Source organism: Papio anubis, chromosome 7 (genome assembly GCF_008728515.1).
Source record: "Papio anubis isolate 15944 chromosome 7, Panubis1.0, whole genome shotgun sequence".
In the NCBI taxonomy this organism is placed as follows: domain Eukaryota; kingdom Metazoa; phylum Chordata; class Mammalia; order Primates; family Cercopithecidae; genus Papio; species Papio anubis.
Genome location: NC_044982.1, coordinates 149702168 through 149716529, shown reverse-complemented (window position 1 = coordinate 149716529; position 14362 = coordinate 149702168). Strand labels below are relative to the sequence as shown.

Genomic DNA, 14362 nt, shown 5'->3' with positions numbered 1-14362 from the left:
GTTTCTTCAAGATGCACTAAATGAATTCTTAGGCGTTTACCAGCTGCTATGTACTGGAATGTAACATGTACAGTGCTATTTAAAATCTGCAGATAACTAACAGGTGAATAATTTCATTCCACTAAAATTTAATTATGATGTCTACAGACCAGTGTTAGCAATGTATTAAAGCATTCATATTTTCATAAGGAGAGATTTGATCAAAGCGTAAAAGACTTCACCAGAGTATCCTGAGAAGACACAAAACATGAAATGTTATTAATGAATGCTGATCTGCCATAAGTTTAATGGTTTTCCCTGGAGACCATTTTAATTAGTAGTTCATAGTGTGCAATTTCTTCTAAAATGCATTAGGACTTCATGATTTTAATGACTCCCATCATATCAGGTCACTTCCTCTGAGGCCTTGTAAAGAGCCAGATGTTCTTTTCTCTTGTGCTTTGCAATTGAATTCTATATGTCTATTCTCTTGTGAGTAAATTCTCGAATGGATACAGAACCATCAACATAAACTGCCATAACCTAGGTTTTCTCACTGGCCTATGATAAATAAAAATCCTTTTGGAATGCTGCTTATAATGTCACATCTCAGGAGAATATTACTTGACAAATTAAAAGGAAAACCTTTTGTTTCACATAAAAGTAGATCACACACGATTGCACTAGAATTTTATAGCCATTGTTTACATGACAATTTATTTTAAGCTTATTCGTATATATATATGAGTTATATATATATGAATTATATATAAATTATATATATGTGTTTATATACATATATAATTTTATTTGCAAGTGTTTTGCTGGCTGGACAAGATATGGTGATGTTGACAAATGCTGTATTTAATAGTTTCTTTTGTAGTGCCAAGAAAAGATACATTTTGGAATGTATTGATGAGTTGGTTATAGTTTTGGCAAAACTCTTGTAGCCAAACCTAAATGATCACAGTGTGTCTATATATCCCCATTTTTAAAAAATTGCTATTTATTTGACAAAAGGCTTTTGAATTTAATAAACAAATGGTAATAAACTGGTATATACATTAATTCAAAATATTTTCCCATTATATGTAATTGATATTATACTGTTAGTTCATTTTCATTCTGCTATAAAGAACTCCCTGAGACTGGGTAATTTACAAAGGAAAGAGGTTTAATTGACTCACAGTTCAGTATGGCTGGGGAGGCTTCAGGAAACTTACAATCATGGAAGAAGGCAAAAGGGAAGCAAGGCACCTTCTTCACAAGGTGGCAGGAAGGAGAAGAGCAAGCAAGAGGAGGGAAAACTACCTTATAAAACCATCAGATATCATGAGAACTCACTCACTATCACAAGAACAGCATGGGTGAACTGCTCCCATGATCCAGTCACCTCCCACCCCGCCCCTCCCTCAACAGGTGGGGATTATGGGGATTACAATTTGAGATGAGATTTGGGTGGGGACACACAAAGTCTAACCATACCAACTTAATTATTTCATGTCCAAACTGCATTTCAGTACTATTTTTAAACAACATGCATTTATAGAAATTATTTATTGCATATCTAAATTCTCATAAGGTAATATTCTGTTGAATTTCTATCAACAAAAGAATAAGGATGCCGTGGCATAGATGAGTTGCCATCCTTTAAAGTAAATCATGAATTATCTTGTGATATTTTTAATCCAAATATAAACAACTAATTTTTAAAGACTTGGGGTGGTTGAACTAAATAATAATACAAGCTTGTATTTAAGAAGACTAAGAGAAATGAAAGGCATTGGATGACTTAAAACTCCAGAGTATGGAAGAACTTCAAAAGTTGTTGGTAAGTAAGACTCCTAGCCAGTAACCAGAAAGAGCAGTTAGTTGGATTTGACATTAAAGGATTATACGACTAAGCTTTATAAAAATGCAGTGTCAGGCATATCTGGCCTAAGAATGACTTTACAACAAAATCTCACTTACTACATTTATTTCCAGAAATTTTTGAATAACCAAAAAACCCCACCAAAAACCTCAGTGCAGAAGTGCTACACTCTTGAACCACATACTTCACCAAAAATTTAAAATTTAAATCATAGATCAGAAAGACAACCTATAAATCATCGAGCCCAATCTTCTCTTCCTTTCATTGCACTTCCCCAAACATACACCCAAATATAATTTACACTTCAGTAAACTTAGGTGAGGAATTTACAGTTGAGCCTGCAGAGAAACTAAGTGACTGGCTTAAGGAAGACAGAATAGTTTGTGGTTAAGAATACGACTGATTGGATTCAAATCTTGGCTCCATCACTTACTAGCTGTGTGACTTTGAGCAATTCACTCAATTATTTTCATGCCTCAGGTGGCTTGTCTGAAAAATGGGAGTAATAGTAGCACCTACCTCAGATTGTTTTGAGACGTAGGTAAGCGAGTCTGCATAATGTACTTAGCATAGTGCCTGGGGTATAATACGTGCTCAATAAATATTATTTTAATTTTATCTGTGCAATAAATTACTTGTGTGCTGTTAGGCAACTTACTTTAAGCATTTTGTAACATTTATAATGATTTGCATTGCACAATTGTTTGTTGTTTATAGTCTATCTTTCCCATTGGACATAAAATTGCAGGATGGCAGAGACTACATCTATTCTAAACATTAACATATCATATGGTGGCTGGTACATATTAGGTGCTCAACAATGTTTCTTGTTATAAAAATAATGTTATTGGCTGGGTGCTGTGGCTCCTGCCTGTAATCCCAGCACTTTGGGAGGCCGAGGCGGGTGGATCACGAGGTCAGGAGATCGAGACCATCTTGGCTAACACAGTGAAACCCCATCTCTACTAAAAATACAAAAAAATTAGCCGGGCGTGGTGGTGGGCGCCTGTGGTCCCAGCTACTCTGGAGGCTGAGGCAGGAGAATGGCGTGAACCCGGGAGGCGGAGCTGGCAGTGAGCCTGGGTGACACAGCGAGACTCCATCTCAAAAAATAAATAAATAAAATAAAATAAAATAAAAATAATAATGTTATTATGATCACAACCCAGATAGGGTTGTCTAAAGGATTAGATGAGGGAATGCAAGAAAGTACTTAGTAGTACCATGCTGGGAACTCAAACAGTAAGTACGTAATAAATATGTGTGCTTGTTACTGTTGCTATCACCATAAGCCTCAAAATTAGTGACAGAGATGCAACTGTAATGAAGGTTTCCCAGTTCCCCACTAATAGTTAGCCAATGATATTAATTAAATATATGTAAGGCAGAAAAACTAATTCTTAATGTTAAAAAGCCTATTTTGCAAGGCTATTCTACACTTGATTATATTGCCTAGCAACAAAATCTAAGGAAGAGATGTACTTTGCTAGGCTTGGATAGCATTATAACAACATTACTAACAATGACAAGAGCAACAGCAACAGCAACAGCAACAGACTAGGTAGCCCAGATTTTAAAGTAAAGAGATATTTCAAAACCACCTGAATTTTGTTTTTTCTTGAAAACATAGGAGTTAGGCACAAAAGGCTAACACTCTCACCTGTCAACAACTCAGTGGGAGCTCTGAGATGGCCTCCTCTTTCTATGGAGGACTTGCTCTTCAATTCACATGGAGGCATTGGTGTTTGGGACTCCTGATTTGGGTCTGGGGCTTTTCAGGATTAATGTGATTTTAAGGAATTCTGGATGTCTTCGTAGTAATCATTTTGATCCACATAAGCAACATCGTGTGTGTGTGTGTGTGTGTGTGTGTGTGTGTGTAGCAGAAAAGACTTTTATTTCTGTTGGCTTTTTCATCACTCCTCACCTTGTTCGTGTTTTATAAAGCATCTGATAGCAAGTGTCAAGAGAAATTTAAAATTATAGCTCATCTACTCTGGTTAAACATAAGGAAGGAAAAGCAATTACCCGAGTACAATGATGGAATTAAAGATTCTTCTTGCAACCTAGTTAGGTATTTAGTGTTTGATGAGTGCTGGAAGAGATAAATACATTTTTTTCAAGGAGGACTGTATCAATCTGCAATCATGAATAAAAGACTCCGAACATGATTTAGATATCAAACATATGGTTTGCAAACAAAATCAATCTTTCTTTAGGCAGTAAGAGTTAGTTGACAATTTACTGTACCTCTTTTTTGTTACTAAATTGGAAAATGTTTTTTTAGTGGTGAATAAATTTCTTGCACCAACAACAGTTTTGTTTTTGGTTTTTTAATATTTTTTTTTTTTGCAAGGGAAATATGCTACAAGATAGATGGCGCTTTAGAAGAGACCACACAGATGGTCTGTAGAAAATCTTACAAATATAATCCCATATAAACAGAGTAAATGCATTCTTCATATGAGGATAAAATGTTAATTAGCTTGGTTTAATTAGAGATTTGCTACATGATAGAAGTTTAAATTGAATAGATTGGTGATTCAATTTGATAGATCATAAAAAATAACTGTGAGCATGTTACTGATTGTTTTGCTGACTAACCTAACATGGATGTCCTATGCATTTTTAATTCACCTCTGGTTAAAAATGTGCCTCATTAATAAAGAGTCCACATAATGTTCAAACATACTCAACTCATGCTAACATGAGAGATATGGATCAGTCTTTCTTTAAAACAATCATGTAGTCATTGTATTATCTTTCACAATACTTCATAAGAGTCACAAATTAGTAGTGGCGTCTCTAACAATGTAGCATTCAGTAATGTTGCTATAATTTTGTCCTCAAAAATTTTAAGAAATATGATTTTAGGAGTGAGTTGTAGTTATTTTGCATTTCTATGAAGGCAGGAAAGCAGGGAAGAGATACTAGTCACATCAGCAAGAGATTGAAGAGGAAACTTTTGAATCAAGAGCATCTTAAGATATTGGAATGAGTTATTTAAGGGCGCTGTGGGATCTCTTGCTAAGATTCTGAAAGATATTATTGGTGTGGGATGATGAAGTGTCATTTTGTTGCAAGGCTGTAGATTAGACCAGACCAGCTTTAGGAATACATTTCAAAAATGATTATGCTCCCAAACTTCTTTCTATTTTAATGAGTTTTCATCATTGGCATTCACACTTATCAATGCTATCAATTCCTCCTAGCCTGCTCACCTATTGCCAGTTCTAACAAGCATGCATAAGAATTCCACATCAACAAAGATGGCAACAAAATAAAATGGAAATAGATAAAACAAATAAAACGGAAAAATGGATAAATTCAGTACTGATATTTATTATTTGTGTTACATCATTTGGTCATGTCTGTTTTATTTTTTAAAATTTTATTTTATTTTATTTGGTTTTACTTTAAGTTCTGGGATACGTGTGTAGAATGTGCAGGTTTGTTACATAGGTATACATGTGCCATGGTGGTTTGCTGCACCCATCAACCCGTCATATAGGTGTTAAGCCTGCACACATTAGCTATTTGTCCTAATGCTCTCCCTCCCCTTGCACCCCTCACCACTCGACAGGCCCCGGTGTGTGTTGTTCCCCTCTCTGGGTCCATGTGTTCTCATAGTTCAACTCCTACTTATAAGAGAGAGCATGCAGTGTTTGCTTTTCTGTTCCTGTGTTAGTTTGCTGAGACTGATGGCTTCCAGCTTCATCCATATCCCTGCAAAGGACATGATCTCATTCTTTTTGTATGGCTGCGTAGTATTCCACGTATCACATTTTCATCATCCAGTCTATCACTGATGAGCATTTGGGTCAGTTCCAAGTCTTTGCTATTGTAAATAGTGCTGCAATCATACATGTGCATGTGTCTTTATAATAGAATGATTTATATTCCTTTGAGTATATACCCAGTAGTGGGATTGCTGGGTCAAATGGTATTTCTGGTTCTATATCCTTGAGAAATTGCCACACTGTCTTCCACAGTGGTTGAAGTAATTTACACTTGCACCTACAGTGTAAAAGCATTCCTATTTCTCCACAGCCTCGCCCACATCTATTTTTTCTTGACTTTTTAATAATCGCCATTCTGGGTCATGTCCTATTTCCATGACTGGATTAGAATGTTAGTCACTGATGGTTTTCTGTTATTTTATGGAGGAAAACTAAAGATCCATGACCAAAAAATTGTGACGACACCTCAATAGAAATAAACACAGTGTTTCATTTGTATTAACCAAGAAACATAAGAGAAAAGTGGTTCAAAACTATTTTCAAAAGCAAGGGCTGAGAAGAACTGATGTTCTTTCTTCAATTTTGTCAAAATTCTTACCCTTAAGTTATGAAAAGATATATGCTTATTTGTTAGTGACCATTAATTAAAAGGATTTACAATATTTCAATGAACTCTAAATCATTTGGCATTCAAGCATTTTATACCTTAATGTAATGTAAAACATTACTTGAAAAGAAAACCCAACTCTGTTTTCCCTATTTTCTTCCTAATGTAGACATTTTCTTTTTGTTGTTATTTTATTTTATTTTAAGTTCCAGGGTATATGTGCAGGGTGTGCAGGTCTGTTACATAGGTAAACATGCACCATGATGTTTGCTGCACAGATCATCCCATCACCTAGGTATTAAGCCCAGCATCCATTAGCTATTCTTCCTGATGCTCTCCCTCCCCTGACACTGCCTATCCTACAGGCCCCAGTGTGTATTATTTCCCTCAGTGTGTCCATATGTTCTCATCATTCAGCTCTCACTTGTAAGTGAGAACATGAAGTGTTTGGTTTTCTGTTCCAGCATTAGTTTGCTGAGGATAATGGCTTCCAGCTCCATCCATGTCCCTGCAAAGGACATGACCTCATTCCTTTTTATGGCTGCATAGTATTCCATGGTGTATATGTACCACATTTTCTTATTCTAGTCTATCATTGATGAGCATTTGAGTTGACTCCATGTCTTTGCTATTGCGAATAGTGCTGTAATGAACACACACGCGCATGTATCTTTATAATAGAATGATTTACATTCCTTTGGGTATATAGCCAGTAATGGGATTGCTGTGTCAAATGCTATTTCTGCCTCTAGGTCTTTGAGAAATTGCCACACTGTCTTCCACAATGGTTGAACTAATTTACACTCCCACCAACAGTGCAAAAGCATTTGTTTTCTCTGCAATCTGGCCAGCATCTGTTGTTTTCTTTTTAATAATAGCCATTCCCATTGGCATGACATGGTATCTCATTGTGGTTTTGATGTGCATTTCTTTAATAATCCATGATGTTGAGCTTCTTTTCATGTGTTTTGGTCTCACATATGTCTTCTTCTGAGAAGTGGCTGTTCATATTTTTTGTCCACTTTTTAATGTGGTTGTTTCTTGTAAATTTGTTTAAGCTCCTTGTAGATTCTGGATATTAGACTTTTGTCAGATGGATGGATTGCAAAAATTTTCAGCCATTCTGTAGGTTGTCTGTTCACTCTGATGATGGTTTCTGTTGCTGTGCATAAGCTCTTTAGTTTAATTAGATCCCACGTGTCAAGTTTTGCTTTTGTTGCAATTGCTTTTGGTATCTTTGCATGAAATCTTTGCCTGTGCCTATGTCCTGAATTGTATTGCCTAGATTTTCTTCTAGGGTTTTTACAGTGTTGGGTTTTACATGTAAGTCTTTAATTGATCTTGAGTTAATTTTTGTACAAGGTGTAATGATGGGGTCCAGTTTTAATTTTCTGCATATGGCTAGTCAGTTCTCCCAGCACCATTTATTAACTAGGTAACCTTTTCCCCATTGCTTTCATTAGATTAATTGAAGATGAGATGGTTGTAGGTGTGCAGTCTCATTTCTGAGTTCTCTATTCAATTCCATTGGTCAATGTGTCTGTTCTTGTATCAGTACCATGCTGTTTTGATTACTATAGCTTTGTAGTATAGTCTGAAGTTAGGTACCATGATGCTTTGTTCTTTTTGCTTAGGATTGTTTTGTCTATTCGAGCTCTTTTTGGTTACATATGCATTTTAAAATAGTTTTTTTTTCTATTTCTGTGAAGAATATCAATGATAGTTTAATGGGAACAGCATTTAATCTATTAATTACTTTGGACAGTGTGGCCATTTTCACAGTATTGATTCTTCCTATCCATGAGCATGGAATGTTTTTTCATTTGTTTGTGTCCTCTCTGATTTATTCGAGCAGTGGTTTGTAGTTCTCCTTAAAGAGGTACTTCACTTCCCTTGTTAGCTGTATTCGTAGGTATTTTATCCCTTTTGTAGTAATTATGAATGGGAGTTCATTCAGGATTTGGCTCTCTGCTTGCCTGTTGTTGGTGTATAGGAATGCTGGCAATTTTTGCACATTGATTTTGTATCCTGAGACTTTGCTGAAGTTGCTTATCAGTTTAAGACGACTTTGGGCTGAAACAGTGGATTTTTCTAGACATAGAATCATGTCATCTGAGAACAAAGATAATTTGACTTCCTGTCTTCCTATTTGATAACCCTTGCCAGAACTTTCAATACTATGGTAAATAGGAGTGATGAGAGAGGGCATCCTTGTCTTGTGCCAGTTTTCAAGGGGAATGCTTCCAGCTTTTGCTCATTCAGTATGAGATGGGCTGTGGGTTTGTCATATATAGCTCTTATTATTTTCAGGTATGTTCCATCAATACCTTGCTTATTGAGAGTTTTTAACATGAAGGGATATTGCATTTTCTGCATCTACTGAGATAATCATATGTTTTTTCTTCTTCTTTAGTTCTATTTATGTGATGAATCACATTTCTTGATTTGCATATGTTGAACCAATTTTGCATCCTGGGGATGAAGCCAGCTTGATCATGGTGAATACGCTTTTTGACATGCTACTGGATTCAGTTTGCCAGTGTTTTACTGAGGATTTTTGCATCAATGTTCATCAAGGTTATTGGCCCGAAGTTTTCTTTTTGTTGTTGTTGTATCTCTACCATGTTTTGGTATCAGGATGATGCTGGCCTCATAGAATGAGTTAGGGAGGAGTTCCATCATTTTTATTTTTTTGGAATAGTTTTAGTAGGAAAGGTATCAGTTCTTTGTACCTGTGGTAGAATGCAACTGTGAATCTGTCTGGCCCTGGGCTTTTTTTTTTTTTTTTCATTGTTAGGTTATTTCCTACTGCCTCAATTTCAGAAAGAATTATTGGTCTATTTAGGGATTCCATTACTTCCTGGTTCAATCTTGGGTGGGTGTATGTTTCCAATAATTTATCCATTTGTTCTAGATTGTCTAGTTTGTATGTACAGAGGTGTTTGTAGTATTCTCTGATGATTGTTTGCATTTCTGTGTTGTCAGTGGTAATATCCTCCTTATCATTTCTGATTGTGTTTATTTGATCCTTCTCTCTTTTCTTCTTTATTAGTCTAGCCAGAGGTCTATCTATTTTATTAATTTTTTCCAAAAAACAAGCTCCTGGATTTGTTGATTATTGAAGGAATTTTTGTTTCTCTATCCCCTTCAGTTCAGCTCTGGTCTTGGTTATTTCTTGTCTCCTGTTAGCCTTGGGGTTTGTTTGCTGTTGGTTATCTAGTTCTTTTCACTGAGATGTTAGGTTGTTAACTTGTTATCTTTCTAGCTTTTTAATGTGGGCATTTAGTGCTATAAATTTCCCTCTTAACACTGCTTTAGCTGCATTCCAGAGATTCTGGTACATTGTCTCTTTGTTCTCATTAGTTTCAAAGAACGTTATTTTTGCCTTAATTTCATTATTTACCCAAGTGTCATTCAGGAGCAGGTTGTTCAATTCTCACTTAGTTGTGTGGTTTTGAGTGAATTCCTTAATCTTCAGTTCTAACTTGATTGTGCTGTGGTTTGAGAGACTGTTTGTTATAATTTCAGTTCTTTTGCATTTTCTAAGGACTGTTTTACTTCCCAATTATGTGATTACTTTTACAGTAAAAGTGATCTCATTGGCTATGAGAAGAATGTATATTATATTCTGTTTTTTTGGGGGGGAAGAGTTCTGTAGATATCTATCAGACCCTCTTAATCCAGAGCTGAGTTTAGGTCCTGAATAGCTTTGTTAATTTTCTGTCTTGATGATCTGTCTAATGTTGACAGTGGGGTGTTAAAGTCTCCCACTATTATTGTTTGGGAGTCTAAGTCTTTTTGTAGGCCTCTAAGAACGTGCTTTATGAATCTGGGTGCTCCTCTATTGCATGCATACATATTTAAGATAATTTGCTCTTCTTGTTGAATCAAACCCTTTACCATTATGTAATGCTTTTCTTTGTCTTTTTGATTTTTGTTGGTTTAAAGTCTATTTTGTCAGAAACTAGGATTGCAACTCCTGTTTTTTTCTGTTTTCCATTTTCTTGGTAAACTTTCCTCCATCCCTTTATTTTGAGTCTATGTACATCTTTGCACATGCATGTGTCTCCTGAAGACAGCACACAAGTGGTTCTTGACTCTTGATCCAGCTTGCCATTCTGTGTCTTTTAATTGGGGGCATTTAGCCCATTTATATTTAAGGTTAGTATTGTTATGTGTGAATTCCTGTCACCATGATGATTGCTGGTTATTTTGCAGAGTTATTGATGTGGTTGCTTCATATTGTCACTCATCTGTGTACTTCAGTGTGTTTTTGTAGTGGCTGGTAACAGTTTTTTATTTCCATATTTAGTGCTTCCTTCAGGAGCTCTTGCCAGGCACGATGGGTGGTGACAAATTCCCCCAGCATTGACTTGGCTGAAAGAGTCTTATGTCTCCTTCACTTATGAAGCTTAGTTTGGCCAGATATGAAATTCTGGGTTGGAAATTCTTTTCTTTAAAAATGTTGAATATTGGCTCCCAATCTCTTCTGGCTTGTAGGGTTTCCACTGAGAGGTCCACTGTTGGTCTGACAGGGTTCCCTTTGCAGGTAACCTGGCCTTTCTCTCTGGCTTCCCTTAACATTTTTTTCTTTCATTTCAACCTTGGAGAATCTGACAATTATGTGTCTTGGGTTGATAATTATGTGTCTTTGATACTTCTCATGAAGTATCTTACTGGGGTTCTCTGTATTTCCTGAATGTGAATGTTCAAATTCAAATCCAGAAATTTCTCCTGGATGATATCCTGAAGTATGTTTTCTGACTTGGTTCCATTCCCCCCTCCATTCCTCCCTTCTCATGGAGTATCTTACTGGGGTTCTCTGCATTTCTTGAAATTGAATGTTCAAGTTCAAATCCAGGAAGTTCTCCTGAATGATACCCTGACGTATGTTTTCTGACTTGGCTCCATTCTTCCATCTTTTTTAGGTACCCCGATAAGCTGTAGTTCAGTCTCTTTACATAATCCCATATTTCTCAGAGGTTTTGTTCATTTATTTTTATTCTTTTTTCTTTATTCTTGTCTGTCTCTTTTATTTCAGAAAGATAGCCTTCAAGCTCTGAGATTCTTTCCCTAACTTGGTCTATTCTGCTATTGATACTTGTGATTGCATTGTGTAGGTCTTGTGTTGTGTTCTTTAGCTCCATCAGGTCGTTTTATGTTCCTCTCTAAATGGACTATTCTGGCTATCAGCTCCTGTATTATTTTATCATGATTCTTAGCTTCTTCACATTGGGTTACAACTGCTCCTCTAGTTCAGTGAAGTTCGTTCTTCTGAAGTCTACTTCTGTAGCCTACTTCTGTCAATTCAGCCATATCAGCCTCAGCCCAGTTCTGTGCCCTTGCTGGAGAGGTGTTGTGGTCATTTGGAGGAGAAGAGGCAAGGGCTTTTTGAGTTTTCAGTATTTTTGAATTGATTCTTTCTCATCTTTGTGGGTTTATCTACCTTTGATTTTTGAGGTTGCTGACCATTGAATGGGGTTTTTGTAGGGTCTTTTTTGTTGATGTTGTTTTTGTTGTTTTCTGTTTGTTTCCTTTTAACAGTCAGACCACTCTTCTGTAGGGCTGCTGTGATTTGCTGGGATTCTGCTCCAGACCCTAGTTGCCTTAGTTCTTCCCATACCTAGAGATATTGCCAGTGAAGGCTGCAAAATGCAGATGACAGCCTGCTCCTTCCTCTGGAAACTCCATCCCAATGCAGTACTGACTTGCTGCTGGCTCAAATGTGCCTGTAGGAGGTAGCTGGAGACCCCTTTTGGGAGATCTCACTCAGTCAGGAGGTACAGGATCAGGGACCCACTTAAAGAAGCAGTCTGGCTGCTTTTTGGTAGAGCAAGTGTGCTGCATTGTGGGGGACCCTTCCTTGTCTGAATTGTTTGTATTCTCCAAAGCCAGCAAGCTGGAATGGCTGAATTGACACTAACCTCAGAGATGGCAGCTGCCCCTCCCCCTGGGAGCTTTGTCCCAGGAAGTGATCAGAGCTCTGTCTATAGAACCCTAGCTGGAGAGGTTGAAGCCCCTGCAGGGAGATCCTACCCAGTGGGGAGGAACGAATCAGGGTCCCGCTTAAAGAAGCAGTATGGCCGCAATCTGGCAAGGCTGCTTTGCTACACTGAGGGGTGCCCTTCCTTGTCCAAACCATTTGTATTCTCCAAAGCTGGCAGGCTGGGATGATGGAATCTACTGAACTGCAGAGATGGCAGCCATCCCTTCCCCAGGAACTCAGTCCCAACTCAGGCAGACTCTAGCCTGTTGCCTTTGGCCAGCTGGAATTCCAAGCCAATGGATCTTAACTTGTGAAGTGCCATGGAAGTGGAGCCTGCAGAATGATGCTGCTCGGATCCCTGGATTCAGCCTCCTTCCTAGGGATATGTAGGGATGGATCTCCTGACTTGCTGCAGATCCTGGGGCCAGAGAATGTAAAACTCCTGGGTCTCTATGTGTGCCTGAGTGGCTGCTCTGCAGAGACTCCACACAGCTCTGTGTATTGGACCCAAGGCCCTGGTGTTATGGGCTCAAGAGGGGATTTGATGTGCAGGTTGCAAAGATTCATGAGAGACCCTGGGCAGGGTTGCACAAGTCACTCACCACTTTCCTTAACTGGGGATGGGGGTTCCCTTGGCTCTGTGCTGCTCCTGCGTGGCCTATCACCCCACTCTGCTTTTTCTTCATCCTTCATGGATTGAGTTGTTTGCCTATTCAGTCCCAATGTGAAAACCTGGATATTTCAGTTGAAGGTGCTGAATTCACTTAATCCTTTCATTCTTCTCTGTGAGTGCTGTGGACTGCAGTTGCTTCTAATCAGCCATCTTGCCCCCTCCAACATTTTCATTAGATTGCTTAATTTTACTAGTCTGTTGATGAGCAGTAATTGAATACCCCTTCTACCATTTCTAAAATCCCATTCAGATCTTGTTAAAATTTTTCTAACATTACTGATGTTTTACTGGCATAGGTATGCATTTGAAAGACTTAAAAACATACTTGTTCATTGCACAGTAATCTAAAGTTTGTCTTCAATACATAAACCTAAGGCGGTTTTGTCTACATTTTTCTTTTATAAGATAAAATATCAGATATTTGCAATAATTGGAAGGGTAATAATGATTGAACCCCATGTCTGTCTCATGTGTTAAATATTTCTTGCCTTGTATCTCTTACACTTAATCTCTGTCCTATGTTTCTGTCTTCCCCTTCTACTTTCAAGGGGCCATGTTATTACCTGAGACTCATTGGTTAACATATTAATTTCACTATTTTAAAGTCCGTAGCTTTAATTCCATCAGCAAAGATTCTTTTACCATGTAATGTAGCATTATTTACAGGTTCCAGGAATTAGGATATTAATATCTTTGGCGGGTCACTATTCTGTCTACCACAGGATATTTTATCTTAAAATGGTTTAAATTATTGCGTAGGACTTTGGCTATTGTATTCTACTAAACGTTCTTTTTCCTTATGTTGGACAGGGGCTCAAGAGGAAGATTAATCAGCTATGAAAAAGATGAAATAATAAAGTCCATACTTTCTGTGTACCTGAATGCAACTTTGAATTGTGGTTTTATTGCTTAGAACAGAAAAATAGTTTTTATACATATTTACTTTTGCCGAATATGGACTTCCTGACCCATGCACTCCATTTGCTACTGCAGAATAAAATGATTCTAATTTGAAAAGGATAATGTTGGTTTTTAAAAAGTGTGAAATAGAAATGACTGTTTTCACAGTACCATAAATGTAAGCATTGTTATACTAAAAATATTACTGTTATGAGACCAGTTGATGCACTTCAGCCTTAGATAACACATAGGCCTCTCAGAGTTTCCAGACAATGATATTTTGAAAAGCAATATCGTGGACTGATACATAACAGCAAATCCTGAAGGAACATGTGTCACTTTGATGGTTGGAATGCCAGGTTCTCCAAAGTGGGATAAGGTTGTAGGGTTAACCTGACTGTTGATTAATTGCCAGAAGAGTAGCTGGAGCTGGAGAATTCCATTAGGATCCTGACATTTCGTATCTGTCATTATCATCCTATGATTTAGACATCTTTTTGAACATTTCAAACAGCATTATTTCCTAGACTAAGGAGTCCTCTCCCTAGATCCTGTAGACTAAATCCCTATTGACCTGTCTTATTAAAACCTAATTATAATAGCC

The 14362-nt window shown here is 37.3% G+C and overlaps 1 long non-coding RNA gene across 1 annotated transcript in view; it reads right to left on the bottom strand.

Moving 5' to 3' along the window:
* The window catches only part of LOC116275875, a 254134-nt gene that overhangs the window by 47065 nt on the left and 192707 nt on the right, over window positions 1-14362 (bottom strand). The gene's annotated exons all lie outside the window — the stretch shown is intronic.